Source organism: Oryctolagus cuniculus, chromosome 5 (assembly GCF_051225735.1).
Source record: "Oryctolagus cuniculus isolate XC-2025 breed Fujian yellow rabbit chromosome 5, ASM5122573v1, whole genome shotgun sequence".
In the NCBI taxonomy this organism is placed as follows: Eukaryota; Metazoa; Chordata; class Mammalia; order Lagomorpha; family Leporidae; genus Oryctolagus; species Oryctolagus cuniculus.
Window position 1 is genome coordinate 140,066,690 of NC_142871.1, and position 10,833 is coordinate 140,077,522.

Here is a 10,833-nt window from a genome sequence, read left to right on the forward strand (position 1 = left end):
CCATTAAGGTAGCAGGTACCAATGCCATCTTACTAGTTAAAGTGATCAGTTTAAGTTCATAACTGATCATAAAGATAGGATTAAGTGTCAAAGTGATCACATAAATAAGACCAGTGTCTGCTAATAATAATTGATAGAACTAAAAAGGAGAGAATGATCCAACATGGGAAGTGGGATACACAGCAGACTCAGAATGGCAAATGCCCTAAACTGCACTCTGGCCTCAGAATCAGCCCTTAAGGCATTCAGATCTGGCTAAAAAGCCCATGAGAGTTTCTCAGGCATGGAAAGCCAAGACACTGTGGCAAAAAATGACCTACATGAAAGATCTCTATGAATGAGATCCCAGAGGAAAGAACGGGCCATCAAAGAAGGCGGTAACTTTCTCTGAAGGAGGGAAAGAACTTCCACTTTGATTATGGCCTTGTCATAAATAAGAGTGTCAATTGTTAAATCAACAACAGGAGTCACTGTGCACTTACTCCCCGTGTAGGATCTCTGTCCTTAATGTGTTGTACTATGAGAATTAATGGTGAAAATAGTCTTCAAACAGTACTTTATACTTTGTGTGTCTGTGTGGGTGAAAACTGTTGAAATCTTTACTTAGTATATACTAAGTTGATCTGTATATAAAGATAATTAAAAATGAATCTTAATGAAGATGGGATGGGAGAGGGAGTAGGAGATGGGATAGTTTGCGGGTGGGAGGGTCATTATGGGGGGGGAACCACTATAATCCAAAAGTTGTACTTTTGAAATTTATATTTATTAAATAAAATTTTTCTAAAAAATTAAAAATAAAGTAGTGGCCATGTTTTTGTTCTCAATCAGACTTCCAGAGGGTGCTGTGTCAGTTCTTAGAACACCTGACCTCAGCCAGCATTTCTCTTCCTTTCTGAACTAGCAGAGAGGACAACAGAGAGGGTGGAGGCAAGGTGAATGGTGGTCATGCCGGGGCCAAGGAGGAGGGGAGGGAAGGATAGAAAGTGGAGGAAGGACAAAAGGAGGCAGAAGGGTGAGCCCTCAGGGACACACGGGGGCCTGCTGGTGTGGCTAGGGGTGGTGCCTCGAGGTCACCTGAAACCCGCCTTTGGCTTGTCCCTTAGCTTAGGGTCCTCCACTGCTCTGCTCCCACCAATGTGATTAGAAAAAACAAAACAGAACCTGCCTCCTGATTCTCACACTGGCACCATCACCCACTGTGGGGAGCAACTTGGACTAGACTAAGTTACTGGAATTAAGACTTATTCTATGCATCTGCTCTCCCACAATATGGCGCTGGGAGAGGAGTAAACAACTTCTACACAGCTGCCTCCAGTTCGACCAATAACCTGCAGGAGCTGATCCTGCTCCTGATTGGAGGAGAGCAGCGTACTCGGCGTGTGGGTAGCAGAGTTGGGATTGGTGGAAGAGGACTATAAAGGAGGAGAGAGACAACATGCACCAGGAACATCTAAGGGGAACATCCGGATAACATCTGAGCAGCCCCCCGAGAGAGCCGGCTGGCAGTGTGTCGCTCCCCCGCGGAAGTGGGGAAAGTGGCAGGGGGAGCCGCCCTTCCACGGAGGTGGAAGGATCGGCAGCCAACCCGGGAAGGACCAGCAGCAAACCCGGGAAGGGCTGAGCAGACAAAAGAACAGCACAGGGTCCTGTGTCGTTCCTCCACGAAGAGGGGGAGCGACAACCCACCTCCTGGTTCTTTTTTCATCCCCTGGCTCCTGTCTCCCAAAGAACACTGGCAACATTCTCCCGGATGCTTCATTTGTCCCCGCCACTCTACCAGGCAGCCACTGCTTGGGCTCCTCATGATAACTGAAAAAGCCACAGGGACTAAAGCACACTCATTCCCTTCTCCGTAGTCAGGGGTTTCCTCCTGCCTCCCTCTCCTGCTCTGCGGGGCCCCAGCCAAGTCTTCGGGAACAAGTCGGGCAAGAGGACTCAGTGGGGCAGCCTGCAGTGAAGCTAGTCCCAGGGATCGAGCCAGCCTGGGCGCCCTCCACACTCACCACCTCCGCCCCCGCCATAGCTCCTCCAGTGTTCCTGCCACAAGTGCACAGAGAGCCCAAAGGTGTGTAACTCCCAGACATCGATGACAAATGCATCCAGCGACATCACTAGTCAATGCCCCCTCACACTTCAGGGACAAGAGCCCCAAACCAGGGAGAAAGGGTGCTGTGTGCTCTCCATTGGCCTGTGGAAGTCCCAGGGGACGGACTTCACTTTGCTATCGCTTCAGGGGGCCCCATGCTTTCTCCACTGTCCCTTTCCTCCCTTGGAATGAACTTCTCCATTGAAGTTTCAATGAGCCCTTGCTTTACTACCCCTCCTTTTGTCTCCTGTACTATAATTCAGCATTCTGACAACGAAAAATAAACAGGCTGCAGGTGATGGCTCAAGTGCTCAGATCCCTGCCGCCCAAGTTCCTGGCTCCCACTTCAGCCTGGCCTGGCCCCACCCCTTTCAGGCATCTGGGGAGTCAACCATGGACGGGAACTCTGTCTCTCAAATAAAAATAAACAATTTTAAAAATGAATAAAATTAAGGGACTTAATTTCAGCTAAAAAGACTGAATTTGTTGTGTTTATAAACATTCTTGAGTAATTCCATCTATTACATTTCTGTTTCCCGACCCTACAACCTTGAGCTTGGAGGATTTCCCAGGAGAGGAATGTTTCCAACAAACAACTTCATTGTTTTGCTAAATTAGATGCTGGGGCCACCTGCCGGTCTTTTGCAGCGAAGCAATTTCACTGGTTCGGGAGATTGACACTGATTACAAAGAGGAAACAGTAAAGAAAGTAGTGAAAATTAGTAAAATATAAAGTTCTCTGAGGTGTGGCTTCAATAAATGATATTCTAACAGAGACAGCAATACTCTTTAGCAACACAAGTCAGATTTGTTATTAAAGATGATGGATGAATTGGGATGAAACAAGTGATTGGCTCTATGAAGCTAAATAAAACTATTTAAGAGAAGTGAAACAATATATGTTTTTAAAGATTTATTTTGGGGCTGGCGCTGTGGTATAGAGGGTAATGCCACCCCCTGCAGTGCCGGCATCCCATAAGGGTGCTAGTTCAAGACCCGGCTGTTCCACTTCAGTTCCAGCTCTCTGCTATGGCCTGGGAAAGCAGAAGATGTCTCAAGTCCTTGGGCCCCTGCACCCACGTGGGAGACCCAAAAGAAGCTCCTGGCTCCTGGCTTCGGACCGGCAATGCCTGGAGTGACCATTTGGGGAGTGAACCAGCGGGTGGAAGATATCTCTCTGTCCTGCTTTTGCCTCTCTGTAATTCTGACTTTCAAATAAATAAATAAATCTTAGAAAGAAATTCTTTGAAAAAACAGAAAAAGCTGTTTATTTTGGTGCAAATATTTTTGAAACTCATGTGCATGTGGGGTCTTAAGAAAGTATGGAAGATATATCACAGGAAAATACTATGCATGAATTTCAAAAATTGTTTAAAGATTTATTTAATTTATTTGAAAGTCAGAGTTACACAGAGAGAGCAGAGGCAGAGAGAGGTCTTCCATCCGCTAGTTCACTCCCCAATTGGCTGCAACAGCCGGAGCTGCGCTGATCTGAAGCTGGGAGCCAGGAGCTTCTTCCTGGTCTCCCATGTGGGTGAGGGGCCCAAGGATTTGGGCCATCTTCTATTGCTTTCCCAGGCCATAGCAGAGAGCTGGACCAGAAGTGGAGCAGCCGGGTCTCAAACTGGCACCCATATGGGATGCCAGCATTGCAGGCGGAGGCTTTACCCGCTACGCCACAGCGCCGGCCCCCCAAATTTTTTGACATCAGAATAAAATTATTTAATTCAATTTTCATAAACTTTTTGAATTATTCTTGCCTGACTAGTATGTGATACGACTCGCTAAACTAATGTCGATGAAACTCATAACTTTTTAGCAATCTAAAACTTCTTCCTGTTGGTCGCCTACTACATTTTTCGGGTGCTATGACCTCTCTATTTTACCTCTGAAATATTGCTGGCTGAATCTGGCTCCAATCCTATTTCCCACTTCCTAGGTCTGGCTCACACCAATTGTTATGCTGAATGGTTAAGACCAGATTCCTGGGGCTGGTGTTGTGGCACAGCAGGTTAAGCCAAGGCTTGGTCTGGGGGGTCAAGGTCACTGATTCTTTAGACTTCTGTGACCACATCCGGAACACATTCATGTCACTGTTGTTCCACTTGTGAGTTTCCATTTAAAGCTTTTAAGGTCACCCTTTCTTTATTCACCTAACTGTTCACTCTTTAGTCACAATGTTTCCTTTAATTTCTTTAGTAAACTTCTTCATTTCTTCCAGTGTATTTCTTCCAGCTGTTTTGAAGGGTTTGGGTGCTAATTCCAGAATCTCGGTCCGGGGCAACCCATTTCCTTTGAATTTTCCTTCTTAGTGTGGTCACACTTTTCTGTGTGTGTGTGTTGGATCAATTTGGCTGGAAATGGATTTTGTATTTTATGTTTTAGAGAATCTGAAATCTCCATGTTTTTCTGAGGATTGTTCTTTTCTCCCTAGAAAGCAGTCCTTGCCTGGACAGCACTGTGGAATCTGTCACGCCTGCAGCGTGCTGCACCTGATGTCTCTGCTCTGTTTTCCAACAGCCAACCTGCAGCATGGGGGTGGCGGGGTGGAGGTGCTCTGTGTGTCTTCTCTGCCTCTGTGTAATATAATGGTTGACCAAGTATGTGGCTACTTCTACTCAGATTTGGGGGCTTACCCTCCTTGTGGTTGCTTTGTTTATGGAATCCCCTCTGAACTCCCAATTATTTCCACAGCCTCAAATCCTGCGCTTTGACCTATCAAGCCAGTACCACTTTTGCTTCCTTCTGCTTGAGCTGTGTGCAGATTGGCAAATGCGCTTGGTCCATATTACCTGCAGAAGAGCAGCTCTTGTCAGTCACTCTCATCCAAGAGTAAACCTCCTAAGTTCTTTCTGATTTTTCACTGAGTTCTCTCCAGTGTCTCACAGCTATATGGAATTTAGTGTTCAACCAGGAATGTGGACATAATTTGCATTCAGGTTGAATCTCATCTTCTGTAGCTCTCTTTCAAATTCCCTTTTACATTCCCAGCTGCTTTGGGACCAGTGCCCTGGTCCACTAGGGGGAGGTTGGAGAGCACTCGCAGGCAAGACCACCAAACTGTGGTTTTTAAGTTATAAAAGTAGTCCTTCAAAATCAAAGCTTTGTCAAATTTGTTTTATTTTACAGCGACCTGAAGTATATGCCTTTTGCATTTTGTTCAGTTCCTATTCTCTGCAGGAGATCTCTGGACCAACTTCTTCCTGTTGCTGTTACCAGAAGTTCCACCATGCAGAGCCCACAGCCCACAGTTCAATGTCGCTGGACTGACCCGGATCCAAGCAGCAGAGACTCCCTGTTCAGGCTTCTCCAACTGAAATAAGATTAGGCCTGGCACCTGCGGCCCCAAATTCCTCAAGGAAATTATATAACCACAATGATAAAGAAGGACACCTGACATCAGTATTGGAGACAGCATATTTCCTATCTGAGAATTTGCTCACTGTGGGAACCACCAAAAATACATAGCTAATGTTGTGTGGAGGCCATGGAAGTGGTGCAGTTAAATGTGGAACAAGGGCTGCCTTTGTCTCTGCTCCCCACACTGTGCCTCTAGGTGTGTCTTTGGTCACTCTTACAGATAGCTGTAGCCCTTGGCAGTGAGACACACACCACCTCCCCATCACTCAGTGGGCCCTGGAGTTTTCAACTTGAGGGATTCCTCCAACTCTAAGGAGTACACACTCTTGAGAAACAACTGCATTTAAAAAAAAATTTATTTACTTATTTGAAAGGCAGAGAGAGGCAGGAATGAGGAGAGATCTCTGGTTCACTACCCAAATGGTTGTGACAGCTGGAGCTGGACAAGGTATGTGGTAGATTGGACTGAATTCAGGACTGTTGGGTTCAGCCTGACCTGGTTGTTGTGGGCATTTGGGGTGTGAACCAACAGATGGAAGACTTTTGTCTGTCTCTGCCTTTCAAATAAAATGAAAATAAACAGATAAAAATTTAAAGAATATACTTCCAGCAAAAGGGGAGATCATGAGTGGAAGATATGATGAATGAAAAAGTAAACAAAAAATAAAGGAAATGTATGGTAAATTAAGATTAACTATGGGCAAAACTGGAAATCTCTGTTAAGGGGACAAAGGATAGTATATTAATGGGGAGGAAATATAAGTAGTGGAAATATAAGCTATTTCTCTCTTTTCCCCCACAATAATGTTGGATTTTTTTCCCTTAAATTCTATTAAAAATTTCAAGGTAGACATTTCATTCATTTTTTAAAAAAAGATTTATTTATTTATTTAAAAGAGTTACAGAGAGAGAGGAGAGGTGTGGGGGGGTCTTCCATCTGCTGGTTCACTCCGCAATTGGCTGCAATGGCCGGAGCTGTGCTGATCTGAAGCCAGAAGCCAGGAGTTTCTTCTGGGTCTCCCACAAGGGTGCAGGAGCCCAAGGACTTGGGCTATCTTCTACTGCTTTCTTAGGTCATAGCAGAGAGCTGGATCAGAAGTGGAGCAGCTGGGCCTCGAATTGGTGCCCATATGGGATGCTGGTGCTTCAGGCCAGGGTGTTAACCTGCTGAGCCACAGCACCAGCCCCGACATTTCATTCATAATGTCATCTATTTTGGTTTTGCTTTGAACATTTCAGCATAGAGCTTATACAGACAGTGTTGTGTATTCTGTTGGTTTTTCTGTTATCTTTCCAACTTATTTCTGGAATTTTCATTTCTTCAGATGTGCTAACCTTATAAATAATGAATGCATGTATTTAAATGCAGAGTTTTCACCAGTGGGACATTTTCTGCAGTAAGAATGCCATTCACAAAGCTGGTAGGCACTGCCAGGTCATGTCTTTCAGAACCACGGACAGATCCACACAGGCTTACACTGGGGAGCTAGTCTGCCCTCCTCAGGATGCAGTGGGACACCAGGAAGGTAAATGGTTACAGAATTGTGATTTTTTAAAAGAAAGATTTATTTATTTGAAAGGCAGAGGGACAGAGAGAGAAGGATGTGGAGAGGAGAGATTTGCCATCTGCTGGTTCACTTCCCCTTGGCCACAAAAGCTAGGGCTGGGCCAGGCTGAAGCCAGAAGGAAAGAATTCCATTTAGGTCTCCAGCATGGCTGTCAGGGCCCAAGTATTTAGGTCATTATATGCTGCCTTCCTAGGTGCATTAGCTGGGAACTGGATCAGAAGTGGAACAGCTGGGACTCAAACTGGCAAGTGGCAACTGAACCTGCTGTACCAGAACACCTGTTCTAGGCATTGTGATTTGAAACATGGCCAGTAATCACAGTCTTAAACAATGTGTTCTCTTCCCTCTACTTTCCCACTCCCAACACGCCATTAGTCACGTATTTCATGCTCACAGTAACAGGAGGACCAGGCTGGCCAGAGGAGGCAGTTTCAGGTCGATTGTGGCCAATGATATAAATGGGCAAAGAACACGATCTAGAATGAAACTGCCAAGAACTGAATTTTGGCCTTAAACTCTTCATAACCACGTTACCTTGAGCAAGTTACTTAATGTTTCCTAACCTAGTTTTCTTGAACAAGTCACATTTTCTAGAATTTATTTTCATTTTTAATTAATTTATTTGAGAAGCAGAGTTAGAGAGGGAGAGACAAAGAGAGAGGTCTTTCATTCACTGGTTTACTCCCTAAATGGGGCTGAGGCTGGGCTGATCTGAAGCCAGGAGCCAGGAGCTTCTTCCAGGTCTCCCACGCAGGTGCAGAGGCCCAAGCACTTGGGCCATCTTCTACTGCTTTCCCAGGCATATTAGCAGGGAGCTCAATGGGAAGCAGAGCAGCTGGGATTTTGAACCATTGCTCCGACATGGAATGCTGGCAGCAGCATCTTAACTTGCTGCACCACCCTGCTGGCCTCTCTCTGAATGTTTTGAAATATCCTTGTTATGTGTAAAAGACATCTCTAGAGACAAATAGTGGTAATGACCTAAAACAAAACTGGGCTAGGCAGCAGCCCACATGGTAAAGCAATGAGGTGCTAGACAGTCAAGTGAAGCTTCTTGGGTCTTCCAGCCCAGCCACCAACTAAATCCAGCTACTTCCATATGGAATGGAAGAACCATCTAGCCAAGTCCTTTCAGAGTTCCCACCCAGAATCCTTGTTGTTTAAAGCCACAATGTTATGAACTGATTTTTATGCAGCAATAGATAAGTGCAAAAAGAGAATTAGAAAAGGAAGAAGGGAAACGGCATTATGGGGATACTGAATTTTGTTTGTACACTTCTGGTATAATCCGATTAGCTGGAAATCAGTCTGGAAATTCTGTCCTTGAGAAGGCACTCTAAGAATAGTAAAGAATTAGGAGCAGGCATTGTGGTGCAGCAGGTTAAGCAGCTAATTAGGATACCTGCAACCTGTGTCAGAGTGCTGGTTTGAGTCCTGGCTATTTCAGTCCAATCCAGCCTTAGCATTCCTAGAGGCAGCAGATGATGGTTCAAGTGCTTGGGCTTCTGCCACTCATGTGGGAGATCTGGAAGAAGTTCTGGGCTCCTGATTTCATCTTGGCCCGGTCCTGGCTATTGTGGGCATTTGGGGAGAGACTGAGCAGAGGCAGAGGGAGAGGCAGAGTGATAGAGGGAGGTGGGGGAGAGAGAGGAGGGGAGGGGAGGGGAGGGGAGGGGAGGGGAGGGGAGGCTGACTTCCATTTTCTGGTTCACTCCCTAAATGGCTACAACAGCCAGAGCTAGGCCAATCTGAAGCCAGGAGCTTCTTTGGGGTCTCCCATGCAGTTGCAGGGTCCCAAGGGCTTGGGCCTTTCTCTACTGCTTTCCCAGGCCACAGCAGAGAGCTGGACTGGAAGTGGAGCAGCTGGGACTTGAACCAGCACCCACATGGGATGCTGGCACTGAGGGTGGTGGCTTTACCTGCTATGCCACAACACCAGCCCCTGTCATGCTTTTATGTATGTTTAAAAAAAAAAAAAAAGGTTGCTTGCTGATTCCCAAAAAAAACTTTCCTGAGAATCATTGTGGAATGTCTACCAGGGATCTTTCATTAGGGACCCTTGGCCATGTTAGTTCTAGTCTGCACCATTTACCATGTTAGAATTATATAGAAGGGGCCGGCGCCGTGGCTCACTAGGCTAATCCTCTGCCTTGCGGTGCTGGCACCCCAGGTTCTAGTCCCGGTCGGGGTGCCGGATTCTGTCCCGGTTGCCCCTCTTCCAGGCCAGCTCTCTGCTGTGGCCCAGAGTGCAGTGGAGGATGACCCAAGTGCTTGGGCCCTGCACCCATGGGCGACCAGGAGAAGCACCTGGCTCCTGCCTTCAGATCAGCACGGTGCGCCGGCCGCGGTGGCCACTGGAGGGTGAACCAACGGCAAAAGGAAGACCTTTCTCTCTCTCTCTCTCTCTCACTGTCCACTCTGTAAAAAAAAAAAAAAAAAAAAAGAATTTTATAGAAGACAATTCTGAGATTGAGAAAAGACCCACTCTGAGTGGGCCTGGAGGATAGGAACACCCCACCCCCACCACACCGCGTTTTCTCTTTATTTTTATTTATTTTTTTTGACAGGCAGAGTGGACTGTGAGAGAGAGAGAGAGAGAGAGAGAAAGGTCTTCCTTTGCCGTTGGTTCACCCTCCAACGGCTGCTGTGGCCAGCATGCTACAGTCAGCGCCCTGCGCTGATCCAAAGCCAGGAGCCAGGTGCTTCTCCTGGTCTCCCATGGGGTGCAGGGCCCAAGGACTTGGGCCACCTTCCACTGCACTCCCGGGCCACAGCAGAGAGCTGGACTGGAAGAGGGGCAACTGGGACAGAACCGGTGCCCCAACCGGGACTAGAACCCAGGGTGCCGGCACCGCAGGTGGAGGATTAGCCTCGTGAGCTGCGGCACCTGCCCGTTTTCTCTTTATTTAAAGAGCGCAGCAGTAGCATCACATTCTGTCCAGACCTTCAGTCAACAGTCTGGGGTACCTAAACCTGGAACACCCTATGAAGGCTTATGCTCCTGCAGGACTCTGGGGCTTGAGTTCCAAACGTACCTTTGCATTGAGGAGACAGAGATGGGGCATGGGAACCATGGCCTTGGAAATGGAATCTGTTTAAGGGGGCCAAGTGGTCTACAAAAATCAGGATTTCAGGGCTGGTCTTGTGGCACAGTGGGATAAGCAACTGCTTACAATGCCGACATCCCACAGGAGAGCGCCAGTTCGAGTCCTGGCTGCTCTGCTTCCAATCCAGCTCCCTGTTAATGTGCCTGGGAAAGCAATGGAGATGGCCCAGGTCCTTGGGCCCCTGCACCCACGTGGGAGACTCTCCACATTTCTGGATTTCTGGTTTCAGCCTGGCCCAGTCTCAGCTATTGTGTCCATGTGGACAATGAACCAGTGGACGGGAGATCTCTGCCTCTCACTATCACTCTAACTTTCAAATAGACAAACAAAAAAAAATCTTTTATTTATTTATTTGACAGGCAGAGTGGACAGTGAGAGACAGAGACAGAGACAGAGAGAAAGGTCTTCCTTTTCCATTGGTTCACCCTCCAGTGGCCACTGCGGCTGGTGCGCTGCGGCTAGCGCACCACGCTGATCCGAAGCCAGGAGCCAGGTGCTTCTCCTGGTCTCCCATGGGGTGCAGGGCGCAAGGACTTGGGCCATCCTCCACTGTACTCTGGGCCACAGCAGAGAGCTGGACTGGAAGAAGAACAACCGGGACAGAATCCGGCGCTCCAACTTGGACTAGAACCCAGGGTTCTGGTGCCATAGGCAGAGGATTAGCCTATTGAGCCACGGTGCCAGCCCAAAAAAATCTTTAAAATTAAAA